This window comes from Amblyomma americanum, chromosome 1 (assembly GCF_052857255.1).
Source record: "Amblyomma americanum isolate KBUSLIRL-KWMA chromosome 1, ASM5285725v1, whole genome shotgun sequence".
Classification (NCBI taxonomy): domain Eukaryota; kingdom Metazoa; phylum Arthropoda; class Arachnida; order Ixodida; family Ixodidae; genus Amblyomma; species Amblyomma americanum.
In genome coordinates, this window is record NC_135497.1 from 46,724,291 (window position 1) to 46,750,648 (window position 26,358).

At 45.8% G+C, this 26,358-nt stretch overlaps 2 long non-coding RNA genes and 1 pseudogene across 2 annotated transcripts in view; 1 reads left to right on the plus strand and 2 right to left on the minus strand.

Moving 5' to 3' along the window:
* The window catches only part of LOC144132600 (uncharacterized), a 41,962-nt gene extending 17,036 nt beyond the window's left edge, over window positions 1-24,926 (plus strand). The window contains exons 3-4 of the long non-coding RNA XR_013314875.1: window positions 2,444-2,590; window positions 23,749-24,926. This is a non-coding gene — a long non-coding RNA (uncharacterized LOC144132600). The remainder of the gene's footprint in view (window positions 1-2,443; window positions 2,591-23,748) is intronic.
* On the minus strand, window positions 14,770-15,814 carry LOC144115362 (uncharacterized; annotated as a pseudogene).
* On the minus strand, window positions 20,501-22,312 carry LOC144132597 (uncharacterized). The gene is made up of 3 exons (XR_013314874.1): window positions 22,280-22,312; window positions 22,026-22,204; window positions 20,501-20,647 (listed from the first exon to the last, which is right to left on the minus strand). It is a non-coding gene; the product is annotated as an uncharacterized LOC144132597 (long non-coding RNA).
* Window positions 24,927-26,358: the final 1,432 nt, after the last annotated feature.

A 26,358-nucleotide genomic window follows, 5' to 3' on the forward strand; every position in this document is an offset into this window, starting at 1 on the left:
CTCGATTGCGCTTGAAAGTGGCCGTGTGACAACCGTCGATCTGCATTGAGTTCGATGAGCATTGACTCAATGAGGATCGAAAGTGCCCGTGTGACAGGGGTATTAAACTCCGTTGCCTAGGTGCAGGAGACGATACAGGCGGCATTAAAAAATGGCACGCGGCGGCGATGTCGGGATTACATCTCGGCGAGCTTCTTCCGCACAGCTCGCAGGTACGCCGGCCACAGCACTTCTTCGCATGACGGCGTTGTCTTCTGGAGAATGGGAACGCCAGACCGAAAGCTCAGACGATGGCTGCCTTGCGGTCAATGGAAACTGTTAAACGCTTGCCACTTTCGCCGCTGGCCCTTAGATCACCGGGATATTGATACCTTGAAAACTCCAAGCGCACCGTCACGGTGCTTTATTCATGCGACCATGGCACCGTTCGGAGCCGTTACAAATCGGCTTAGTCCGCGCGAAATGGCCAGTAAAGTTTGTCGGTGGTTTGCTGTACCCCGTTGCAGGAGAATTTCACTTCATAACAACGAGGTATTCAATAAATGGCCTTCTAAAGGAGCTTCCCATGGAAATGGCTATTCATTCATTCATGCACTGCGTCATTTTTCAACGTTTGGTGACAGTGGACGAGGCTCTGATGTGCCACGAAGACCCTGAGTCTAAAATGTAGTCGATGCTGTGGAAGCACGAGGCTTCCTCTACTCCTAAAACGCCTAGGGCTGAACAGTCTGCTGGATAACTCATGACAACTTTCAGGGGCAATACTGAATTTATGCTTTTAAAATCCATACCACAGACGACTATTGTAACACGAAGGGCCTATACAGTCGCTGCCTTGGGAGAGGCCATCAAAGAGATGAGGCCATGAAAGCTCTGAGCGGGCGAGCTGCTTCTTAATGACGACGCGCCACTGAAAAAGCAAAAGCTCGCTACCAAGGGGCAATGGGGATGAGAGCAGCTAAATCACCGACCCTGCATTCAAGGTCTTTTATTATTGGCTTCCTGGAACCACTGGCGGGGCCAACTATGTTCAAGCGATGAAGATGTCAAGCGCACAATGACGGCGATGTTTGAAGAGCAGACAAAAGCCTTTTTTTTCAATGGGATGAATTTACTGCAGCCAAAGAGTGCGAAGTGCACTGAATTGTCGGGGGCTAAATTGAAAATAAATAATGCTGGTTTTTATAAGTTGTTCCACCCTTGCTCCTGCGAAGAAAACACCGAACGCTCCCTTCTGTCGCGAACAAGGAACTACCCCGCAGCGCCAGCAGTCCTCTTTCTTCCCTTGCCGAGAGGCCAAATGACTCCCTCCATCAGGCTGACACGGTGAACTGCGCCGCACCAAACCGTGAACAAAAACTGAAATTGCCAAATCTCTCGTTCTGTAAGCTTACTACAAGTTAATTAGCTTCCTTGAAATAAACAGTTAGCAAGTCAGCAGCTTAATCAAGGATGTAGTTTGTCAATAACATTTACCCTGGTGTTCCAAACGTCCTTAGATGTTTGCGCTAATGACCGTCATGAAACGAGGAAGTGTAAAATGTTTACATAACTAGAAATTTCTCTGCGACACCTGCCGTTTTGTGGTTAATCTATCTATTTGCGATTTTTTCTTCTCTTTCTCAATTATGTGTGTTTGGCCGTTTTTTTCCAGTGAAACGAAACGAGGCCTGAGTTCACGGTGCTTTTTTGTAGGCTCGTGTGGAAGGAACTATCCAGACGCCCAAAAACCTTCCATTATGGCTTGACACACCGTGCATGTTTAATTATGATACTTTAACCGTTCAGTAAAACTTTTTTTGTCATTTAGTTCGCACTCGACTCATTTCAAATACTGCTCGATTCTGCGAAATGCCCTCAATGTTTCGTATACCAGTTAAAAGCATGATCGAGAGATTTTGTTATAATTGCAGTGCACCACCCGACAAACACGCGAAATCGGCGCATGCGCGTTGTCATTTTTTTATGAGGTGGCTTTTACGCTCATGGTGCCATTTACATCACACCGTCTTGACAGCTGACACCGTGCCTGTCACATTGTGCACCAGACGTAAGCTGCTCAAGCGTATTACGTGGGTCCACAAAGCAGCAATCGTGAGTAGCTAGTCATCTGGCAGTATCAGTAACACGGCCTTGTTGAATTAAATCCAGGTGGATGAAGCTGCAGGTAAGCACTCACGTCCCGTGCTCTGTGGCCTGTTTGTTTATTTTATTATTTTTTTCAACTGGGGAAAGCAGTAGGGGGAGGGCGTTCGCCACTGATATCCGCGTGATAAAAACGAAAAACAAAACAAAATGAAAAGACACATCAGGTGGCATTCAGAGTCGGGAGGGCAAGTGGGGAACCAATTCCTCTTCTGCAACTAATGAAAGCATGCTCTAAACATCCGCGAGTGCTGCGAAGTTGGCGGATAAGGAACATAACTCAGCGGGTTTCATGCAGGCGGCGTGGCGCCAAAGGCAGTGGCAGTCCTTGCTTACCTCGCTGCTCCGGCCCTCCTTCCTTGGCGAGCACGATTTCCTCGTGAGCCATCAGGGTTGCTGCTGCTGGACGCCTCCTCCTCGAATGCTTGGTTGCCCCTGTCACATGGTCAGTAACTCTGTGATCGTTGCTGTTTGACAACGACAGGCGCAATGAATGGGGGCATAATGTACAACGACTTGTGTCTAACGAGGCTTCTTAGCTTTGCATTTATGATCCCGAACACTGCGTAAAAGCAGCCTCCGAAAACATATAGGTATTTTGCAGCAGCTTTTTTAGCGATTCATAACTACATTGTACCTGTCACTAACGCAATACCCACAGTCTGTGACCTTAGTTTAAAACAGTAAAAGTAGTGTGAAGCATTGTCGGGGGGATCTGATATCGAATGACGGATTGACGATTCGCAGTGATCCACAAGGATAAATCAGGAATATATTGTGAAAAAATACGGCCCAGGACATTCCTAATTAAAAGTCAAAAGCACCACTCTTTGAGTATTGCGCGATATTCAAATGATTCAAGTCTACACAAGCTGTAGGTAAGGCATGTCGAGCGTTTTTGCCCTAGCAATTAAATATAGAGACGTAAACGAGAATTAAAATTCAGGCTATTTTTCACAGCACCGGAGGAGTGCCGAGATGATCGATGTGACTTCACGGACTGTAAAATTTCAAACTCCCACTGCCGTAAACCACACCCTTCTGTGCGTCATTTCATGGATGCTGCCAAGCAATGCCTGGCGGGCTTTGTCTTCGTTGCCGTTGGTTTTCCTCCTTGAACGCAAGCGTTTATATTGCTGGAAATGTGCCTGTTCCGTTCATGACGTCATCATACACACTCCACTTGGCGCTTTGCTCTGCGTAGAAGCTTGAAGGCCTCCGCGATTTCAATCGGCGATTACGTCACCATTTCAAATGCTAGCCCTAAAAGACTTCGCATACTTCACTTGCATGTAAAGTATGCGAAGTAAAGTAAAGCATCTTAAAGGCTCTTAAACTCGTCGAATTCTAGAACCTCTGCAATTGCGCTTCGGGATTTTCTCGGACATTTTGAAATTGCAGTAACATCACAGTCCTCAGAGTATCCACTCTTCACAATATCAAACCGGTTTTCATAAAAATGATCGAATATAGCTTGGAGCTGCGAAAACCGAAAACCTAGACTCAGTCCGCGGCAAGGTACGGATCGTGTGATGCAGCGATGGCATCACAAGTTTCACTAGAGTAACACTCTTTACACGCGTTGAATGACTGAAGTAGTGAATGCAAACGATGAGTCCTTCCATAAAATTCCTGAGACGACCTAGTACAAGCCTAAAAATTTTGTTAGTCAAGAGAGAAGTGATCATTAAAGTGCAGAGAATATTTTTGGCATCGAAAATGCTGTGTTTCCCGTAAATACCATCAGATCTCAGGCCACGGGAATGGCAAGCTTTGACATAGATTTGCGCTGGAATAAAACGACGCATGTCTGAAAAACTTGGTAGTAGTTATGAAGAACGAGAGGAAAACCTACGACATATATTTCATAAAATATGATAACCTTGAAAACCTTCCAGAGCTCCAGAGCAAGAGAGGAACGCTAGCATTGCCCGAAGAAACAACTTCACTGACATGTAACGAGGTTTCCAAGCGTGTCCAGAGAAAGTCTTGATTTTTGCTGTGTCGCTGTCTGTGCCGCAGTCTTGCCCGCTTCTGTTCTTCGAGCTAGGCAGCATACAACGTCTCTCTGTCTGCTTTCTCGGCTTGAGCAGCCTTTGTCAACAGCCGCTTTTTTTTTAATTAAGCAGCGTGCTCTGATTCCATTGCCGCTTTTTATGCTTTATGTGCCGCCATGGTTTGCCGCGCCTCCTTCATGTAATGGGCAGTGCGCTAAGCGTTCTCTACTCTAGCCCCGCTGGCCCAACAACTCGCCAGCATACCTGACCTACACGCGGCAGTATATGCCGACAACATCGCCCTATGGACGACTGAAGGCTCTATAGGGGAAACAGAAGACAAAGAAATTGTTTCGAACCTGAAGATATGGGCCTTAAGTGCTCCCAGCTTAAATCAGAACTGCTCATGATTTGACCACTTCCCCGAGATCTACGCATACAGCTTCGTATGTATGACGACCACAAACCAGCGGTCAATAGATTCAAAGGTTCTTGGTTTCTATGTACAAGATCCGCTGGATGCAACCTTCACTCTACAACTTCTAGACAAGCAAACAAAACAAATCGCGGCCTTATCTGCAGAGGGGCCACACGCAACCACGGTGTGTCGGAGAGGGAAACCCTTGATATGGCAGACGCCCTCGCCACCAGCCGCTGACTTATCACCTTCCTTATCACCTTCCTTGCTCACCAAATCGCAACAAAACAAAGTTGATGTTCTTATTAGAAAGGGGATTACCTCAGAGCTCCGTCTGCCATAATCCGTTGGCACAAATCGCTTACTCGCAACGGGCATTTGCAATACAAACTTGGAACTACCCGAAGCCCAACGAAGCAACCAGATGCTTTGACTAACCCGTACAGAAACCGGCCAACACCTCCTACGGAATTTTTACTTGGCCCCCATCACCTGCTAAACTGCCCCGAAATATCAGATCATCCCTCCTGACATCCAGGTCCACCTGCGCATCAAATCTCTACCCAGGAATATGAATCCCGAGCTACACAGGTGCAAAAATTCAACCATTCAACTTCAACACGGACATTAATCACCCTTATTGAGTTCAAACAGTCACTGATTACAATATGTCGCTCTACAGCACCCGCATTCTCACATTAGGGCACACGCCTGCCCGAGAGATAACCCTCACGTGGATACCTGGGCAAGCCTCGATCCCCGACAATCAGAGCGTTCAGGCGCTGCCTCGAGAACAATCGCTCTGGGCTCGGAAGATCGGACACCTAAACCTACGCAGGAAACCTCTTGGGCTCTACTCACATACCACCGAATCTACACTCATTATAAAAATAGCTGCTGCCGCCCCCCCCCCCCCCGCCTTACAGTACACTAGATTCAAAATACTGTGTGGTCTGGCGGCAACTGCAGACAAACTGCTACGTCTCACTTTACCTCCTTCATCGTTATCACCCCACCTTGACTCTCCCAATCTGCTAAATATGTATAACGGCCAAGGCCACTGTCATACAGTGCCTGTGGGAATGCCCCAACCCATGGCAGTTCCCCCCATAACCAACCCATCCCCCTCATGGATGGCCGCTCTGCAGGCTGCTCAATCAGCTGGCCAAACAAACATTGCTAGTGGACGGAGCTCTCCGTGAGGCGCAGGCCCGTCGACTCTTGGACAACTAGGAGGCCACACTTGAGGATCTTTTGCTCTTTTTAAAAAAAGTTGTTCCTCTTCCTCCTTCCCATCAAGGTGCATCAAACCGCGGAGAAGAGGATGCCTTGTCTTTTCTTGCGCTCTTTCTTTCACATTATGCGATTGCTTCAGAGACTGTCTTCCAAGTGACAGAAAAAGAAAAGAAATAAAATGCAGCCGCACGAGTTGTTCCGTAAGCGCTGACTCGGGGTTTTTCACTCAAGAGGAAGGAGAACGCCATCAAACCGTTGCTTCGATGTGGGTGTGGGTGTATCGGTTGGCTTCGGTGTTTGAAGTGTGCCGTCGCACGGCTGTGTTACTTGAAACCTAGGACCGAATGGCTTAACGCTGTCCATCTGTTAATATGAAGTCTGTACCAAAAGTCTGAAAGCCCTGCCCCTATTGGTCGGCCCTGACCACGCCTCGATCAGGGACAGGGCTGACCAATAGGAGCGGAAATTTGATTCTCTTTTTGAACTGTGTTCCGATTGAGAACGTTACGGTATTCGGCCTGTCGTCTTTCTTACCACAAAACTCGCTACGCAAGCGAGCATAAGAGTCTGACAATAACGTGTCTTTGAACTCTGACACTGAAAGCGCTCAAAAAGACAAGGACGACAGAATACAAGAAACATACAAATCCCTTGCTTGCAACTGATTTTATTTCATAGGAAAACAATTCTATACTCTTGGTAATGACCTGTGCATGCTTACAAGACCATTAACAACGAGTGATGACTGGCATATATTATCGGGCAACCCAGGTGCCCGATGTAAGATATGACATCTCTTTTCCGGACAACAAAATTGATGGAGCGCTTACGCAACCATCGTCCGCTCGTGCTATATGTAAAACCTCCAGGATCGCTCCCGTAATTTGACATTTGCTTTCAAAAACTATTTTAAATTTGTGAAAAACGGAACGACAGTTTTCCTTGCTTTTCTTGCTTTTGTCCGTGCACGTGAGACAATGGATACTTAAGTGCCCGCTCTTTTGTTTCCTACGTTGTAATTATTCTCTTCTAAACTCTCATTTAGGCCCCTTACTGTCTGCCCTATATAAAGTTTTACACATCTCAAGGGCACCTTGTACACAACGCCTTCTGCGCATCCTGCAAACGGCTTTTGGTGTCATGATTTTGCAAGCGCCAGAAGTGTTTTTCCTGCACAGGGCGCTCAAATTATTCGGGACAGAAAACGAAACGTTTATGTTTACCCTGTTGCAAATTTTTCTCGGGTTGCGTGATAGCTTGTGCTTATATGGAATCACAGCAAATTTTCTTTTGTCAGTTGTCTTATCTAGCTCTTGCTCGGTCGTAGTTTTCCTTTATTTCTCTCTGAAAAGTCTATCGGCCACTGATACCAGCAAGTACCCGCGTCTTGCAACCTTTTGGACTGCCGAAACAAGCTCTCCTCAGTCACACGAGGGTATGACTTTATAAAACAGTTAAAAAACTCTAAACGAGTTATGTTTCATTTGTTGAGCTCTGAGTGCACAGAAGTGAAAGGCAAAGGAATTTTTCTATCCCGGGGATGAAAAAACCAGCATGTATGATCTCATAAAATCATAATATCATTTCAAACGGTATCTAGTTACAATTTAAAGAAAAGCAATATTTTATCATTCTAGAACCCGGTAGCCAGTGTGTAAAAATCTGTAACATGCGTGGTCAATGAAATTCGAGAGAGGAGGACTGAAGGAGAGAGGCGCAGGTAATGACAACGTAAATGAATTAAAAAGAGACAGACGAAGCGAAATTATGAAAATAAAAAAGGGCGTTGCAACTGGGCTCAGGGTCATCAATTAGTAATGTTAGAAGATATTAAACTGTGATATGCTTATGTCCTCCAAAGGGGTGGACAATGTTCATTGCAATAGGTGAGGATAATGGTGAGATGCAAGGACGTATTAGAGTTTGCCAACTAGACAAATGCGTCAAAATTGGCAAATAAGTCCATTGCACGTCTCTGCTGCGTAAGGCAGGCTATGGCACCTGTTATAGAATCCGCTGTTTTTTATAGTACGCAAGTTCGTCACCATGCGTAGCAGTTTGAAACAGAACATGCTGCACTGTTTCGACTGAGCCGCAGTTTTTCCAGTGTGCATTGTTCATTTGTCTTAAGCGCTACCGTAAGCCGTTTGTAAACGCGGCGTTAAAACAGAGTCTATGATAAATTGGACTACGGCAGTGGCCAAGTGATGCAGGTATCCAATGGGGACAGAAAATGGCGGGTGATTGGCGATTAGTTTTGTACAACACGTTGGACAGGGTTTGTAGCTGAACATAAACAACGAAAGAGATGAACACGCAACGCAGAATGAACCACGTATGTCTTTCAGATGAAAAGGGGAAGAGAGATTAGCGCTTTTTAAAAAAAAAACTTAAGCAGCGCAAAGAAGCGCTAAGTGCGCATAAAACAAAATGAAGGCTCATGCTTACGAGCCACTAGCGAAGATGAGCATCCAACGGCCGCGGGCGTACCGGCCCCACATGTCTAGCCCAGCAAGATTTTAGCTTTTCTCTCGCATGATTAAACTACAGTGGCATCGACAGCTAAAATACCGATACTTCGGGCGGTATGCACACGGCTTCCCATGCGGAGCTGACCGAGAAAGGCAGCCATTACGGCTGTACCGCAACTTGATTAATGAGTCCATCGCTTTCTGTTGTCCGACGCGATAGGAAGATTAGCGTTTACCGCCTCACACCACGTGAAACAAGAGCAACTTGTTGCCAGTTAGCAAACGCGAACGCGGGCGTACGCGAGCATCAACCGTTCACTGCCCTTTACCATGACGAACTAAGCGCTGGGCAGGACAACGCGAATCCAGACGCACATAACTCAGTGCTGCGTTGAATAAAACACTGCAGTAACCTAAGCGTTATGCCTTCCCGCTCCTATAGTGAATCAGACATGATAGGAGTAGTGAACCTCACCTTCTGGCAGCGTTGTTATTTTTTCAGCCTTGCAGTACACGCCGTGCATCAAACTCAGATGACAAATATTATCCATGCTATTATGTATTCTGATCTAACCACCCGCAATGATAAATCACAGTAACAAATGGGCTTTTGTATACTTTTCCTGTGATTTCATCTTCTGCAGTGTATTAAAAGCGTTGAATGAGCACTTTCAGCAATCGCTTCGAACTGATCCCTTCAAATCAATTTATTCCTCAGGATAAAACTATTGAATCGCGTTATGACAATCTCCGCTTCATTTTTGCCAAGTTCATTGCTTCATTACTGCCTGTTACCGGCCATGGCGTAGCCGATTTGAATTCACGGATCTTTTCAACTCATTGCTGCGTTGAAATAAACATTGCAGTTAGCTAAGCCTTGCTCTTCTCATTGCGGTAAGTTAAGCTCTCCATCTCTCAAAATCGTCTGCGAAGCTGTGCCTCGAGCAAGGTTGGTGGTCTTGTGCGGGTAGCAGTAGGTCGCCATTTTGTTCCGCCACACCGAAAGCTTCATTACGAAGGTAGACCGAGGGGAAGTTAGACTAAGTGTGTACACAAAGCTATCACACTAACCAAAATGCGCTTATAGCGATATGAACTGCGCGGTGAAAATGGGGGAGTTATGATTTATCATATGCAGCATCCAGAGGTGGCCACCAGGAGCGGTAGTACGATATAAAATTGCAAAAAAAAATGCCTTTGGGGCTTGCTTTTCCCGCAAACTATGTCGCATTCATTATTGTTAGCAGTTTAACTTTTGTTTCCATCAAGAAGGGCAACTGAAGTATTTTGGGTCAGTTTTCCTTTACAGAATGATACACTCATATTGATTTCAAGCCGATGAAGAGGAGTGCGCCCGCCGCTTAAGCCAGCGCCGTGCAGTTAAATTTTTGTTAAATTTCTTAACTTCAAGTCGAGAAGAGTTCTCTGCAATGCACCGAAGTTAAAGAATGTCATTTCGGTCCAAGTTTGGCGTTTGGTTAGACGAAGATATTTCTCCTAAGGTGCTGCCCGCGAAGAAAAAAACTGCGCGATTGCGCCAGGGAGCATCGCAGGGAGGTTTGCTGTGCCTTACAAAGAACTGCATATACTGAGCGGCATTTATAGCCACGATTTGACCTCAGATCTGTTATTCGTATTAGTTCCGCGCAAGAGATTGCCGCTGAAAGACTTCATAGAAGACAACAAAAGAAAATTACCACAACCAGTCCGCTTTGCCTGCTGCTACCGGCGAACTTAAGGGCAAGGTTCACGTATTAAAAGCAATAAAGAACACGTGTTCCGCTGATACGCTTGTTGCACGGAAACCTAGCTTTTTGTCGACGTCGGAAACAGTCGTTTACATCATGATTTATACTTTTCTGTCGAGATTGTGTCGAGTCTAGACGCAGAGGAGTGCTCATAGAGGTAAAAGTGCAGTTTAGGAATGGGTTATGACTTAGCAGATAAAATAATTTATTTTCCATCATGCAACTACTGAATCGCATCATAAATATTCTTTTAGTTCATTTTCACGAGCTTCATTGTATCATTGGTGCCTGTTTGCGGCCGCCACGTAACCGATGTTAATTCACTGATCTTTTCAATGATCGATTTGAGCAAATATTCGCAGCTTTCAAGTTCGTAATTGCATGCCGATGTTTTACTACTCAGCCATATGTTGAACAACGGTATCTATGAACTCCCAGAATGATCGCGCTGACCATCTGCATTTTCTTCAGTGCATCCACTAACATGACCTCATAAAGGTAGCGCACAAAGATATTCACACGTACGGATACATTACACCTCATCCTGACATACTGTCCTGATCTAGGAAATAGTAAAATCCTGGAAAAAAGCTACCAATCATAGGGCCGCGTAATATTTGTAAAGTTCAGCGCGCAGTGACAAGAGAAAAAATAAATAAATGCTCAACTCCGCGCTCAAAGATACTGAAATTATGAATCAGGTGAGACAAAGCTTTTTCGCTGAATTTCAGTCGTTTCGCGAGCTATTCAAGTATTGATGACTGGCGCTTATTTCGTAATCATGTGAAATATATAGAAGATTCCTGTGTGCTCCAGCTTTGAGTAGCATCGTGTATAAGCGATCCATGGCTTACCCGTGATAGTAGGAAATGCATGAACAGGAAAGCTATATTGTCTATTTAGCCCATTTTTAAACATAAGTCCGTGCTCAAGTTCTGTACATCCCAAGCGACCCGGGGCCTTTACTGTGCCAGCTCAACTACCGCAGCGTAAAATGAGCAGGTACACCATTCGGTTCATATATTTGCCCCCATATATGCTACTTATTTGGAGACCAAACGCATTGCTTATTATGCCAACCTCCTTCCCTCTGCCTCTCTGCGAAACGCCTCTATCACTGTGTACTTAGTTCTTTTGCTCTTGCTGGGCTCTGGCCCTTCCTGTCCAATCAGTATTTTAGAGTCGTAACCAACCACAGTACTTTCGGCGGACTCGCACTCTTGAAGACCCCACAAAAAACGGACAAGGTGGATGGGCGCCTTGCCTGCAAGAGTATTTGTTCTCTGTCACAGAAAGTGGGCCGTACTATAGCGCATACATAGGCCGGCATATGATGACAAAATCAGACACACACCCAGGCGCTTTCTATCTTCTAACCAACTCGGCCGAATCGTCAGGAGTCACGTACAAGTTCCGGCGTGCCCGCCACAATGGGGCTGCTTTTCTCGCAAACTTGCGGAGACGCCTGATTTGAGTCGCAAAACGATAGTCTAGAATATTCCAGCCACGACACCATCGGCTCGACAACGTGTTACTCAGGAGATGCCATGACGCCAGTTCGTCTGGCCGCGCCAGCTTCCCAGAACCCACCTCTCTGCGTCACAAGCCCGTAACATTTTTTTACAACCGCTAGCTGGCATCAGAAATGCCAGTTTTCACCGGGTTTGGCTGTCTTCCTGTAGTTCTGTGGTGTCCCGCTCACCACGCCACACTGTAGAAACTCGTCGCATCGTAAATTCGCCCTCACCGAGTGCCGCGTAAGGAGGCCAACGTGACCTATGCAGTTGAATGGTTAAAGCCTGTGGGAATCCGGGCTTCCCGCCGTTGCCCTTGCGCGGCAGTTCTGGCATCACGCGTTGGTCCAACACCCTCTAGACTAGGCAAGGCTTCTCTGCTCCTCCTTGACGTCATCACACTACGACGGGCGCCGGAGTTCGTGTTCTTCATGAAGGGACGGTGCTGCGCGGTCGTTCGTTCTTGTGTAACTGCAGCGCTACGTGAAATTGTCCTTTGATGATTTTGACCCCATGATTTAATGCTGGCATATATTAATGATGTCATTTCCGGTACACAGTCCGCGGTGAATAGGTTTAAAAACTGAAAGTTAGCGGTTTCCGGTTTATGAATATATGTTGGCTATTCAGTATCTTTTACTATCACCTATTAATGCCTGAAAGTCCGCACATTTTTTTTTCTACGGGGCTTTGATATTCCGCTGCGCGTTCCCATATATCTTTATTTTTGTTAATAGCTCGTTGCATGACGCAGATTTGGAGATTATTTTCGAACAAAAATTGAACCGTGTGGTTTATCACCTAGCGCCGACTGTTTTCCTGGAATCTAACTACTATTTGTAAACTTTTTCTTCCAAACAAACGCTCACCCTTCCTCCACAAACACACGCAAAAAAACATTGCCATAAGGTATGGCTCTCAGAACAGCTTGCAGCTCCATGCATGGCATCTGAACTGACCGACTGAGCAGATCCCTTTCGATTTGATAAAACTGAAGCAAGCTGTGTTGCATAAAAAGATATGTTTATTAAGAAGTACTTGCAGCTGGGCTTGTTGGTGCGTATTCGTGAAAGGCATGAGAGCGCAAAATGGCAACATGGAACAGGACGAGCGCTGCACTTTCAACATGATTTATTCAATTAAGAGCGTTTATATAGTATCTGCCCTAATCCATGCTCGCAGTTGATGCTCGCAGTTAATCGCAGTTGATTTGTCAACTGCAATTAAGAGCTCATCCTGTTCCCTTATTCGTCCATGTTGCCATTTTGCGCTCTCATGTCCTTCACGGATATGTACAAGCATTCAGAAAACTTTCAGAGGCGTGAAACACAAGGAGTCAGAACAGTCAAGATTTCAAAGTTTCCGTTTTTGAGCAACTTTTGCTTGCACAAGACTGTCGTTCCTATTTTTACAATAGTTTTTCAGCAGAATGTTTGTTGCAGCGCTAAGAATGTGATGCATGACCAAGTGAGGACTACGATTGCTTGCTTTCACATTCGTCGAGCATACTTTTTACTTCGCAGCTTGTCCAGGACGATTTTAGCAGTCATTGCAGCATTAACCACGGGAGGTTGGGGCAACTTGAGCCCTCCGCGATTCATGTTTGCTATAATTTCAGCATTCTCAATTATGATGTCTTCATCTTCTACCAAATTTTCTCGGCAAGCAGTGCATGCAAGTTTTTTAAGTGCTTCATGGGCAAAGTATCCGGCCACGTACGTTACAGCTGGCATTTTGAGCCTTCATTTCGAAGTCCTTGTATTTACTTTAATGTTAAACCTCTGTAGAATCGCCTCATCAATGCTGACAGCAGGTTCCCCTGAATTCATGTCTGGAAGCGCCAGGGCTCTTTGTAGGCGAAGCTTGCGTTCGGATTCGAACACTTGTCTGATGGACACATGGTACTGCCACCCGGAAAGCTGTCTATACTTGCCAGATCTTTCCTGCAAGCAGTCTGTCTGGAACTTCCCCAGAAGTACGTAGTCAAATTCAAGGTCTTCAAGGCAATAGTTTATTATCTTGACCAAGGCTTCCGTGGTGAGACGCAAGGCGCTGTGGGTCTCCCGAGTGAGAATTCTATTGTCAAACTTCAAACTCTCTCAGGTCAAGCCACTGCATAATTATTTGAAGGAATTCAACTTGTGGACACAACTTTTCTGCAATGGGAGTCTGCAGATCATCACGAAGCCGGTGTCCTTTGCTGGCCGACTTCACATTAACAATCCTCCACCAGGTTTCGACAACCTTTAAAAATTCCGCTGTCCCAGCTGCATGCTGCAGTGCATAGCGTTGACCGCATGTTCCTAGAGCAGCTATGGTTGATAGGTTGAACACTTTCAGTGCAAGCTTCACATTTTGCCTTTCCTTAATAGATAGATTGAGGGCCTTTACTGACAGTGTTGGAGAAGCCTTGAAAAGGTGGTCTTCTTCTTTTAGGTGAAGATCACGAAGGGTGCTGAACGAAGTAGTGATAATCATGGGTTGGAGTTCACATTCATAAGTGAAGGAAAAAACATGCATATTCCATGTTTCTTTTGGTTGATCCAATTTTTCCGAATGCATTTCAACAAGTGAACAGGGTAAATAACGAAAAAAAGAGGACGAGTGGGATCTGATGGGTGAGGTTAGGAGCTGCTGACTTCTGATGACATTCCAAAGAGACATTGTTTTGCGATTGATAGAGTTGTTATCTGTGATGGCTGCAATGATGCAAAGCTAAACCTTTTCAAGCTCATTTAGGATGCTGCAGAGCGCAGTGTTCAGCTGTTGAGCATTGATTTGTTCAACTGGCAAAATGTGAACACTATTTTGTGAAGACAGGAGGCTTTCAATCATAAAAACACGAGCTGTCTTTGCTGCATTTGAAGTGTTGCTGGCAGTGCCGACAATCGTGCCACCCTTATAATCAAAATACGCCTGTAGATGGATCTCATTCATCATGAGAACCACTGACTTCTCATGACACTTCATTGCACTCGCGATCTTCGCATAAAGCACAAAAGAAGCATCCTGCTGCCCAGCTGCTGTGTTTATAACATATGCATTGCATACACGCCTGATCGTGGACTCTTGCGGCAATGTGAGACATCCGTAGTTACGAAAGTACCTATAAGCATGAGGAGAGATGGTAAATAGAAGGCTGGAAAATACCAACAACTCTGAAGAGTAGCGGGGTGACTTGCTTAAAAGGAGAAAGACTTGTTCCTTTAAATAAGCAAAAGCATCTTGCCAATCTTCGTTTTACATTTCTTGATTTGTTGCGTCTTCAACAAGAGATAGCACGGGCTTCAATATGAAACTTGTCTTGTCTTCAGGTTTGCGGAAGACAGGAGCCTTATCAGAGCTCTCAACAGCATCCAACAGACCTGTCAAGCACCGAATATTGTTGACAGTTTTTGGAATGATCTCCCCGCCATCAAGTTTGGTGACCTCGACATCATGAAAATACTGCCTTAGAGAGAATTCGTGGTGACTATAACCGACTTTTTGATTGCTTGGGCATCATCACAGTAAGATTGAGGAAGAGTATAAAGTCATGCTGGGAAACCAGCGTCCAGAATTTGGAGACCTTGATTCATGGTATGCATTTCAAGAGTGCCTCCGCCTCTTCCGCCTGGTGTGCTTCAATAGACAAGTTGATGTCATCATGTAACGCCGCTGCCTCTCGGCGCGTCCTCTTTTCATCTGGGGCCTCTCGAGACGTGCTTGCGTTTGGGGCAGAAAGATATGCCGGGCAGTCTGGAAGTATGCTTGGAACAGCATCAGGTCTAACCGTACGAGCTTCAGCGCCACTTCAATAACTTTTCCGGTCTTTGTATCCGTGTAGCTTGTTCTATTTACCATGTCGGACGGTTTAAAGTGGCGCTCGCAGACCAGGGATAAGAAAAAAGCAAAGACAGTAACAGCTCTAGAACCTGAAGTTTAAAAATCAGACAGGTGCATGAGAGTACGAGAAAAATTTCTAAAATTTCGTGTGAACTGAATGTCAGCAAAACTATTTCGCTACGACTTTACAGATTTACCCGGTCCAAAAGAGGCAGCCCTACGGAATTATCTCGCAACATGCTGCCCGCAGCATTTTCAATGCAGCTGAGGGAGAAGTAACAACGACAGTAAAGGAATGTTACCTTACCACCGACCGCTTTCCTGGAGTGAAGTCCGCACGGTGGATAGCTCTAATCCATTGAACTATTCTTGATTGGTCCGCAGGGAAGGTGAAGACTCGCACACGCTCACCACCATCATACTTCTCGCGACACCGCGGTACGCAGCAATGCCCAGGCATTATCACAGCCTGCACACTGGACACACACCCCCCGGCATCGACGTACTTCCTCGTCCTTACCGTACCGGTGCTAACTCTGAAACAGCGTTGAGTTTCGTGACACACGCTGCACGAACAAAAAGGAAACGGAGAAATGCGAACACGTGCAACTACATTCACGAAATGAAGGAACCACTATGTTTACCGCAGTGCGAACGCATTTTCCAGTCGTGCACTCTGTACGAAAACGAAAAAGCCTAACAAAACCACGTACAAAAAACAATATTACATTCTAAAGTAAGCGGTTCAACAAAAAGTATAAATTTTTACAAAATAACATTTTATTTTTGCAGCAAAGCAGTAATAAAAGCATCGCAATGTTTCTTATATTCGATACTTAGGCTGGTACTGCTCCGCGCAGGCGTTGTTGCACCAAGAAAACGGAGACCGGCTGGAGAAAGTGGGGGCACGACGGGCGCTCCTCGAAAGCGCCGAGAGCTGGTCCGTCGTAGTGTGATGATGTAGCCACATAAGAGAGGAGGATATGGAGAGGCCTTTGCTAGTCTAGAGGGTGTTGGTTGGTCTCCCGTTTTCCTTTCTCCCGCCTCAGGTGACGGAGAGGCGGCTGGGTGACCAATCAAATGTCAGTCAGCCGCAGTTCCGCCCCGGCTTCCTATTCTATCTCTTTAACTCCCCTTCCCCAACCTAGTGCAGCGCAGCGAAGGTGTTCTCCAAGAGACAGTTGCACGCCCTGCACACAATTCTTCCCCAACAACAAGAACCACTTATCAATGGCCTTAGCAATCGGTGCCTTTTGGCGGGAATTCGAGACCCGCTTGGGCGGCCGCGCGCCGCGCGACTGTCCGAGCGGCTCCCAGAGAGAGAGAGCAAATTGAGGAGGCTATGGAGAGAGACCCGTCCGAGACAGCGTATGTACGGTGCGTACGCTACTGCTTGATCGGGCCGGCCTTTGCCGTTCGGACTAGTGCTGGCCAGCACGGGTCCTCGATCCGTCGCAGCTCGAGCCTGCCGAGGGGTCCAGCGACCTCCGAGAGGCGCACCTTGTGTTGACTGCCCACTCTCTCTCGCAAACGGCCCAACGGCCGACACGAGAGACATCACAGCGCTGCCGCTGGGACAATTTCTTGCAGCGGCGTGCTAGCGGCGCGCATTGCTCTGATCGCTCCGAGCGCGACCTGGGACGGGGTGACTGTTGAGTCTGTGTACCGCTGGAGGACGGCGTGAATAAACGTCTCCTTCGTGAACTTGGAGGCCTGTGTCTTTGCGGCGAGCCACTCTCTTCTCTGCAGAGGTTGAGTGCCGCCGCAGCGGTGCCCCAGGGTGCGTGTGGTGACGGCTGATCGGGGCCCTTGATCCCAACATGCAATATCCAAGGGGCTCACCGGACAGACATCAACTGACAAAGCATGTGCATGGAATGCGGCAACAGCGAAAAATGTCACCCCAGCGACAATGGAGGAAGTTTATTGCCATAAGAATTAATGCCATTGTGAATGCATGGCTTGTGTATTGCAATATACTAGTCGCCGTTGAAGTTACTTTAAGATGAGGCAAACTAATTCATTAGAACATGAATGTGATTTTTACATGAAGGTATGGAAGAGAGTCAGAAGCAAAAGCCCGTGCATGGTACAAGCAAGCAAAGAACACGGACGTTGTGGAATGTGGCCTTATCGTCAGGCCTGCCACTTCATGGCTTGGTGCCAGCCCTGATGGCATTATTGTAGACTCAGACACAGTGCTGGAAATAGTGTCCGACACCACAGACTGTACTAAAGCATGGTAGCCTTGATGCTCTGTTTAAGAGCGGCAAATATGATGTGATTGAGAAGGACCACAAACTCACACTGAGCAAGGCCGGGAAGAACAGATATTGTCTGCAAGTAGAGATGCAGCTGTTATGCTGCGAGAGAAGTCAGTGCGACTTTGTAATTTGGGCACCAAACGAGGAATATGTTATCGAGGTGCCCTATGACAAGCAGCTCAAAAGCAAGCAAGTGGCACATCTTGAGGATTTCTATTTTTCACACCTGCTGCCAGCAGTTGTTGACTGGAAGCAATAAACACATTTTCATTGCAATAAACTAACAAGATTCAACTAATTGTCTTGTCGTTAAGAACATTTGTCCCAGTTTATTTGTGCAGGCAACATCAGAATTATCAAATACATTTCTGAACATACAATAAAACAAATGCAGGCATAGAACAAAAACTAACAGGCTCGTACCCTCACATGTAGTGAACATTTCTTATCACCCCAAAGTGAACACAGGAAGTACAGACAGTAAATCTTCAAAGAATGACAAAGTAAGACATCTCCAATATGGTATCAACAATGGTTTCCATCAGGCAAGCCAATGCAGAAACACCCCAACATAACTTTCCATTGCATTTTAAAAATCCACAATCCCCACAAACGTCACACCTACATTGTACAACACAGCCGCAAAGCAAGTGCCCCTAAATAACGCGAAAACCAAACCTCAAACCCTGAACCGCTCCACTCATAAAATGCACTGACCGATTTCGACAGTACCATTCTGCACATACAGCTATGCATGTCTGGGCTTGATGCCTTGCCAATAATGCTTGTTTGTTCAACTAGCACATTTTACGCACACCCTGGCAGTGGTATGATAGTACAAAAGCTGGTTGCGTTCATTGTAATGTATTTTACCTGAAGGTCTTGAAAGAAAAGCGATTCATTTTGTTAGCAGTCATGAAGATTTTCCGAAATTGGATAAAACAATGTAGCCAACCTCCCTCCCCCCTTATACAGCCTCCACTGAGTGTGAGAAAGGATTTGCTTTAGTTGAAGCACCATGAGGCATTTCGCAACCATGGTCCAGAAGAAGCACATGTAAAAGCATTGGAAAATTTCCAAAAGGAATGAATGGACTACATAGCCCTTCACAGGGAAAGCAAAATTTCAACTGCGAAGATCTCAAGCTGGAAGACAATAAAATAGGCTCAGAACATCAACCTTGGTGGCTCAAAAGAGTTCTGCAAGTGATTCCAACTTCAGTTTCTCAAGGAGGAAGAGTGCTTTAGAGTTTGCTCTTCCTGGACGAAAGCTAGCGGGCCTGACATTGCTGACAAACACTTTGGTAATCAGACGGCATGAAAGAAGGCTCGAACGTGAGTTGTTTGTAGCAGCTAAGATAGCTCAGAGCCATCAGTGAAATAGCTAGGAAAATACCTGAATAGCATGTCTTTGACAGATATTTTTAGGTCATCAACAGCAGGCTTCCAGTACACCAGCATGCTTGAGTTAATTACGTAAGAGTTGTATCTTGGAAGTATTCACCTATGAGGAAGAAACTCTGAAGCTAATTAAAATGCTTAAAATTAAATTGAGAGCAATGAGAGCATTGGATAGAGACAAGAAAGAAGTGGGCTGGGTCAGAGATTAAACGCAAGTTAATGATATCCTAGTTGAAAATGAGTAATTGTCATCAGCAGAGCATGTAATATGGAGAGCTGATAACCAATGGCATGAAGGGTGGCAGAGTCAGATGGGCTGTTAAAATTGGCAAGTTTGCAGGAGTAAGGAGGCTACAGCTAGCCCAGGAGATTTAACTGAATGCAAGTTTGATGAGCCTTTCTCTTGCAGTGAACATAGTTACGTTAATCAGTGAACATAGAACATGGGATGTGCATAAAAGCAAGAGATGACGAGAAGATCTGGCTACTCCACATAAATCTCCACGTCCTATTCAGTTGTGTTGTCTACCAGTTCCGGCTGCTTCCCTGGATGGGATGGTGACTAAGCACCAGGTTCTTTGACATCGCCATGATCTGTAATCAATTTCGGTTGCAGGTTGCAGAGCCCAGCGATGGCTCAAATTACATCATTTGCTAGGGGTTTCTTTGAGAATATACTAGCAGGGAATTGCTTCAAAATCCTGAAGCATTTGAGACGCCTTATTGATCGCTCAACATGAATCCGAAGTCTTGCCAGGCGACGCGAACTTAATACATCTGAACGACAGATTTGCGGCCGGCCTTTGGAAAAGCTTGGGAGTGAAACTTTAACACATGGTGGGAGCAGGTCACCTATGTTAAAGCAACTGTCAGCGAGGACTTCATCGCCTTGCGTCAGGTGGTCTAAAAAACCACTGTCCAAAGTCATGAAATGGTCGCTTGCACGGCCACCATACGGTTTTGACATAAACATAATAAACCCACTTAGTGTAATGACGTGAAGGATTTTGGTCGTATTGTGTGATTTGTAGGAACTGTAAGTTGTATTTCTTCGGTGCAGCTGCCCAGGTTTGTCAATGAAAATTTCGAAACAGTCGGTAATGCAAGTTGCGGAGTAATTCTCCTCCAAAACATTAGGCAGTGTCCTCCTGATTGCTGTTCTTGGCAGCGAGAACACTCAGAACTCTCTGGCAAACTTGGCAAGTTCTGTTAGAATGAAGCAGAAAATCCTGCTAATGGCTGCCGTGGATGCACCAAAACGTAAGTTGAGGTCATTAAGCAATAGGCCAAGACGCAGCCGCATCATTGTAAGTAGGATTTGGTCCTCAAAGGGCATAGTGAAAGGGCTCTTCACTATAGTCGAAAGAGTCCGAACCAGTTCGTCAGATACTACTTTTGACACATCTGTAAAAAAAGCGGAAGTGACTTGGTGCAAGAGCGGAGTATGCACTGAATATAGTCTGACAAGCACTGTCTGCAGTGACTGGGGCCTGCTTGCGAGGGGTTGCATACAAATGGTCACGAACAGTCGCTGGCTCCACTTGAGTTCCTTTGTCTGATGTTTCGGCAATCTTGCATCTGCAGCCACAGGCCAAGCAGCCATCAACGAGATCCTGAGCTCCCTCTCTCCTGCACAACGCAGGATGTGGAGGAAAGTGAGACACAATATTTAGCATGGTGGCATGAGACAACACGCACACAGGATAAAATTACCATGTCATGCAACGGTAATACTACAAGGAAATAAATTGAGTGTTCTGCTGCATAATTGCGGTCTGTATCGCCCTGCTGTAGAAACCTGCAGAAGTACTGAGATCGTTAAAGGGACACTGAGAGAAAATTTAAATTGGCCTCTATCGATAAGGTACTGTGTTCTAATCACAAAAAAAGATTATGCTAAGCGAACACTGAGTTTTATGAATGGGAAATAAACTAAATACAGGTGTCCCCATCAATGGCTGATAATATTCAGAGTTTTCCTCAGTAGCCCGTTAAACAGTGCTAAAGCAGCAAAATGTCAAGCTTACAGCAGACGACGAACCTGTGCAGTGGAATGGCTGAGCAATGTACGTACATGCACTGACTGAAATTAAGGCTGCTCTCATGTGCATTGCTTTTTGTTCAAAATTTCACAGCAGCAAACATCAAACAACCAGCATCTCATGGGAAAAAGAATGAAAGGATAGTAATTGCTTCATTGAAATGCAGACTTTGTACGCCTGCAGAGATAGGCGTAACTCCTGCACACATGGCAGCAAGAGATGCACAATCTGCGTCCAAGCAATAAGCTATAACTGGGCTGTCCCTATATGAGCGGTTGCAAGAAATTTTAATGTTAATTGAACATGACGATGCTAAAGCTGGCAGAATTAGTAAGCAAGCTTAGAGTGACCATTTCATGATATCAGCAAGTTTATTTGCAAACAGATTCTGCTGTTGAATCCCTTTACCCTTCCACACGCCATTCTTTTTTTCTACTCAAAAGAAACACTCCCACCAAAAAGGTATCATCAAGCATTGACGAAGACAGTTTGTTAGGTCTCAAGCGCAAAATACTAGTAGAGGTGTCATTATAGAAATAGCAACAATAAAATTATGCGACTTATGAACGATTGTGGGAGTAATATCTATTCCGAAGGTGCACATTACGCTTGAAATTCCAGAAAAATTGATGTCACTATTGGTGGCAAACTATTGCACAAAAATGGTAGACTGCGTGTTACCCCGCTGACGAGATTGCTGAATACTGTTTACTTCATTCACTGTATGACATAAAAAGACCTTATTTGCGACGTGAAGGATGCAAAATTCACCTGGAAGGAAGAAAGCACTGCTAAGTGCAGCACACTCTTAGCTAAAGCAGCAATATCCTTAGTGTACCACAGGTTTAAACTCTGCATATAATTAGTCAAAGCAAACATGCATGTTTTGCACACAAGGCAGACTTGCATAAAAGCATGTAAATGAGAACCCATGAAACCCATGAATTCACACCACTTTACTGTACCTATGTGATAGATCCTCTGTTCCAACGTTGATAGGCAGGTGATGATCAGCTGAAGCACTCTCTTTATCTTGCTCGTCTGATGAATGGTGTGACAAAGGTTCAGCTGTTGAACAGGCATCAGGCTCTAAAGGAGTGACATCGTGACGCGCCAGCTTCCTTATTTCGTTGTGGTGAACAGTCTAAAGTATTGTAGAGTATGAAAATACAAAAGAATAAACAAACTGCGTTTCAGAACAAACCTCCAAAAGCCATACCGGTGTTCCAAGGTGCAATGTTGGTATGGGTTGTCTTTAGTGGGACGCCCATCAATGAAATGAACTGAGCATACCTGCAAGAAATGTGTATAAAGGCCACATTAAGTTCTGACAATCAGTGCAAGTGGATCACGTCAAACACCACAAATACAAGGAAATATGTAATGTGGTCATTCTAACTAAACATGTAATATGGTCATTTCATGCAACTCTCCAGACATTGCACTTCTCATTTGTGCTCTTCAAAAATATTCCACCATAATATTTTCTCAATGCATATTTGAGAAGCTTTGTTTTCCATAAACCGGGGCACACAACCAAGAAATCTTTTTGCAACCGGCATTTGCACGCACTCAAGCATAGCCCAACAGCATTCCTGGGCTGTGTGATGCCAATATTCATTAACAAACAAAAAGTCCAGCACAATGCCTTGAAAGCTTCTGGCCATATTATGAAATCGCCTATCTCACGTGCTCAAACACTCGTATCTCTCAGTTGTGGCGAAAATGAAATGCAGCCAGCGCCGCACGTTCCCGTAAATATTTAGAAACGAGATGGCAGAGATAAGGTATTTACAGTGCAAAGGATCTACGCTTCAAGCGCGAATGCACAGCCGACTCGAAAGGCACCGACTAAACGCGGACTTGCACATCAGTCCGTTTAGCTCGGTCCTAGATTAGGTTATTTTTACCATTAATACAGCAGGCTCTAAGTCGTTCTACCCTACTCTCAGATAAGCAGGGTGACTGAAACGATACTGGCAAACCAAAACCTCCCGTCAGAGCATGTAAAGACATTCATTTGAAGAGCGGCTCGAGCGCGCGATCACTGACGACTGCCGGCGTTACAGGTATCGTCAACAAACGACCCTAGAAACCGGTGTTTTCACTTTTATCCTGTGTACTCACCCTAGACGATGAGCCACGGTTGAAGTCTTTCCTCTCTAGATTCGCAATCCAATGCTGTCGTACGATCTTGTTCTTCTCTCCTTGCGGAAATCTATGCATCGCAAAAGGCCTTGTACACGCACAACCTTCGTGAAGTTGAGGCCCATGCGTTTCGCAAACAGATGTATTCCATGCCTTCAAATCTGCGTCGCAGTTCCTACAACCGAACACGAGACACGTCTTGCTTCTGATCTTCCACATTTTTGCCGCAAAGCATACAGGATACAGCAGCGAGGTCAACACCCCGTATACGCACTCGCTGCAGTCGCCTGCTATCCAGAAGGCCACTTATGTCGCGACAGCGGCGGCGCCGCTAGTGTCGACTAGGCGAACTGCTCTCTGTAAACGGTCTATAAGAGCGGCTCTCGTGCAGGGCTATCCACTTGATTCTCGCTGTTCGGTTCAGCCTCTGCGTTTAAGTTCATATATTCCCTCTTTTCAAGCACGTATTCAAATGGCTTCAGTTTTATTATAATCAGGTTTTTGTGTGACGTTTTACTGACTTATTTCTCCTATTTCCAGGACGGATCCTACAGCGAAAGAGGGCATGAAAATATGGTGGTGCGGGAAAGGAAGGCTTAAGCACGGAGCCACAGTCCCGGCAGCCTCGGCCTTGTGACACCACTGTGACAGAGCGCAGAAACCAATTTTTCATTGGGACAATGCAAATGTCTCACTGCAGCGTTTTAACGCGTGGTTTGGTACAACCACGTTTAGCCTGCAATGCCTTATCAGCAACCCAAAGTGACAGGGGGCCAAGACAGAGACAGCGCCGCCCCAAGAAACTTGCTCGAAATAGAAAGCACGAGTGAAGACAGTCCTACAGATATATTACCGTGCAACCTCGACGCAACTGAGTCGCAGGGGCTCCTGATTTTTTCTTGATAATTGTGTCTTCGTAATATAGATGCCTAACCTTGTTTGCAGCTGCTGCATGCCAACGGGATTACCTGCCACTGTGTAAACCGTCGACAACATAGGCAACATTTCAGTTGCCGCTAATGTGCGTTGCCGGCCATTTAAAGAGCGCACCGAGACCCCACCTCGGTCCAAATATACGTTCCCCACTCGAATATGTTCGCCATGTCAACGCGCGTCTTAGGCTTCCGCAGCCCGCATGGGCTTTACAGCCGGGAACGCAGGTCTTGGTGGAAGTATATCGTGGAAGAGAGGCTGACCGGGTTAAAATTTGTAGCGCCGTTTTCTAGGGGCTGGAGACGATATGGGCGCTGTAAAAAAAGGGCGTGCAGAAGACATTTGCGGCGAGATCCCGTTTGGGTTGGCTTCACCGCGGAGCTCACAAGCACGAGGGCCACAAAACTTCTAGACTTGTGGAGAATGCGTTGTGGGATGCACTGGAATCCCTCCTAATCCCCCGCGCCGGAGTCAGGAGACCACGTGGGCGCGACACCAGGAATGTGGGGAGAAGGCACTCCTGCTACTCTGCTCGTTCCCAACATTGAGGTGACGTCACGACAGCGCACTGGCGACTTAGAAAAGGGCTGCATTCCTGAGCTCGTGAGCAACGTATTGCTCCTAGTTCGGCAATGCCCGAGGGGATAAAAAGATGAGCTCGCGGCGCGGAAGCCCTCTCTTTCTGCTGGCCTCAACCTGACCTGCCCCGAGGGGCCCCTTTGCTTCCGGCCGCCGACAACGACTCTGTGAGCTACCGTACGTCTGTTTTATCAGATGGAACATTCTTCCGCAGGGTGCTTTGCCTCGCGTTAGGACAATAAACTATTTCCTAGCGTGCTCTGCCCTTGCCTATTCGTTCGAACCTGCCGTAGCTGCTACTGTGCACCACGGGTTGGAGAAACGTGCCGCGTACGAGAAACGCCTGCTTTCGTGTAGCTGGCACGGAAGTGCGCCTTACCGGCCGGCTGGACACCGAGTTACTCCACAGGGTACGCCAGACCGAAAACATTATATACGGCTGCCTTCCGGTCAATGGAAACTGTTTTACGATTTAGTTTGCCGCCGCTCAGCGCTGTGAAACCACCGTGACGTCGATACCGTCAAGGTCAGCGAGCGCATTTCTAAGCTTCGAGAACGGAAACTGAACTGAACATGAAGCAAGTGAAGCAGAGCACGCTTGAGGGAACCGTGTAAAGCGAGACGAAGAAGACTGGGAGAAGAAGAAGTTGCCACATCGAATGGGTGTGGAAGTTTTGGGCGCAACTGCAAATTGGCTTAATGGACATGAAATCGCCTCTGGAGGTTGTTGGGCATGCATTGTAGCATGTAATTGGACAATTTTGTGTAATAAAAACTAGATAATAAACACATTGTCTTCTAAAGTTGCTTCAAAGGGAATATTTATTCACTTGTTATATACATTATTTCTTAATAGTGAGGATAGAATTTTCTTTGTATTTGCGGATTTTGGGCTTACTTTGTCTAACCTCAATCATTAAAATTCATTTTTTTTTTGCCGCCCGTATATATTTCTCCTGCCTAGTTTAAAGCGTTGCAGTGCCTACCTTACCAGCTTCAAGCTGCTGCAAGTTTGTGTCTTTTTCTTGGCAGTCCTTTTCAAGCGAGTGGGCCATATGAGTAATATTTCATAGTGGCTCCAAAAGAACAGTCACGTGACAAGGCGAGCAGAAAAAAGATGCCTGTCCGAGCAAGTAGAGAAAGTTTCTATAGAATACCCAGATTGCTATCAATAAAATTATCTTCATCTTAGGTTGCAGAACCTTCGAACATTGCAGCGTAAAGCGTTATTTACGAGTTCAAATATTGTTGATTTTTTTATATATTTAGGAGCTGATTGCACTTCAATTTATAATGTGTATTCCTATTTTTTTCAATTATTCGTGTTTATCTGTGTATACTGATGAACCGGAAAGCACGCCTAGGTGTAGAATTGTTTCGTGCATCGAGGAATGCCAGGTGATCGAAACTTATTCCATGACAAGCCTTTATATGTTGCATATCATGCATATTTAGGCGTGCGGGGCCCGCGAAATGCTATCTTTACTGAGGCCATAGTTTATAAATTCGCAAGTTCCAGCAGTAAAAGATACGTTCAAACTTATCTTTCTCTGTTTATTCCTTACAACTGCATACACGTTGATCGAGTTTCATTTTCATATTTGGCGTGCCGCTGTGAATATGAAGTTGGCTTACCGG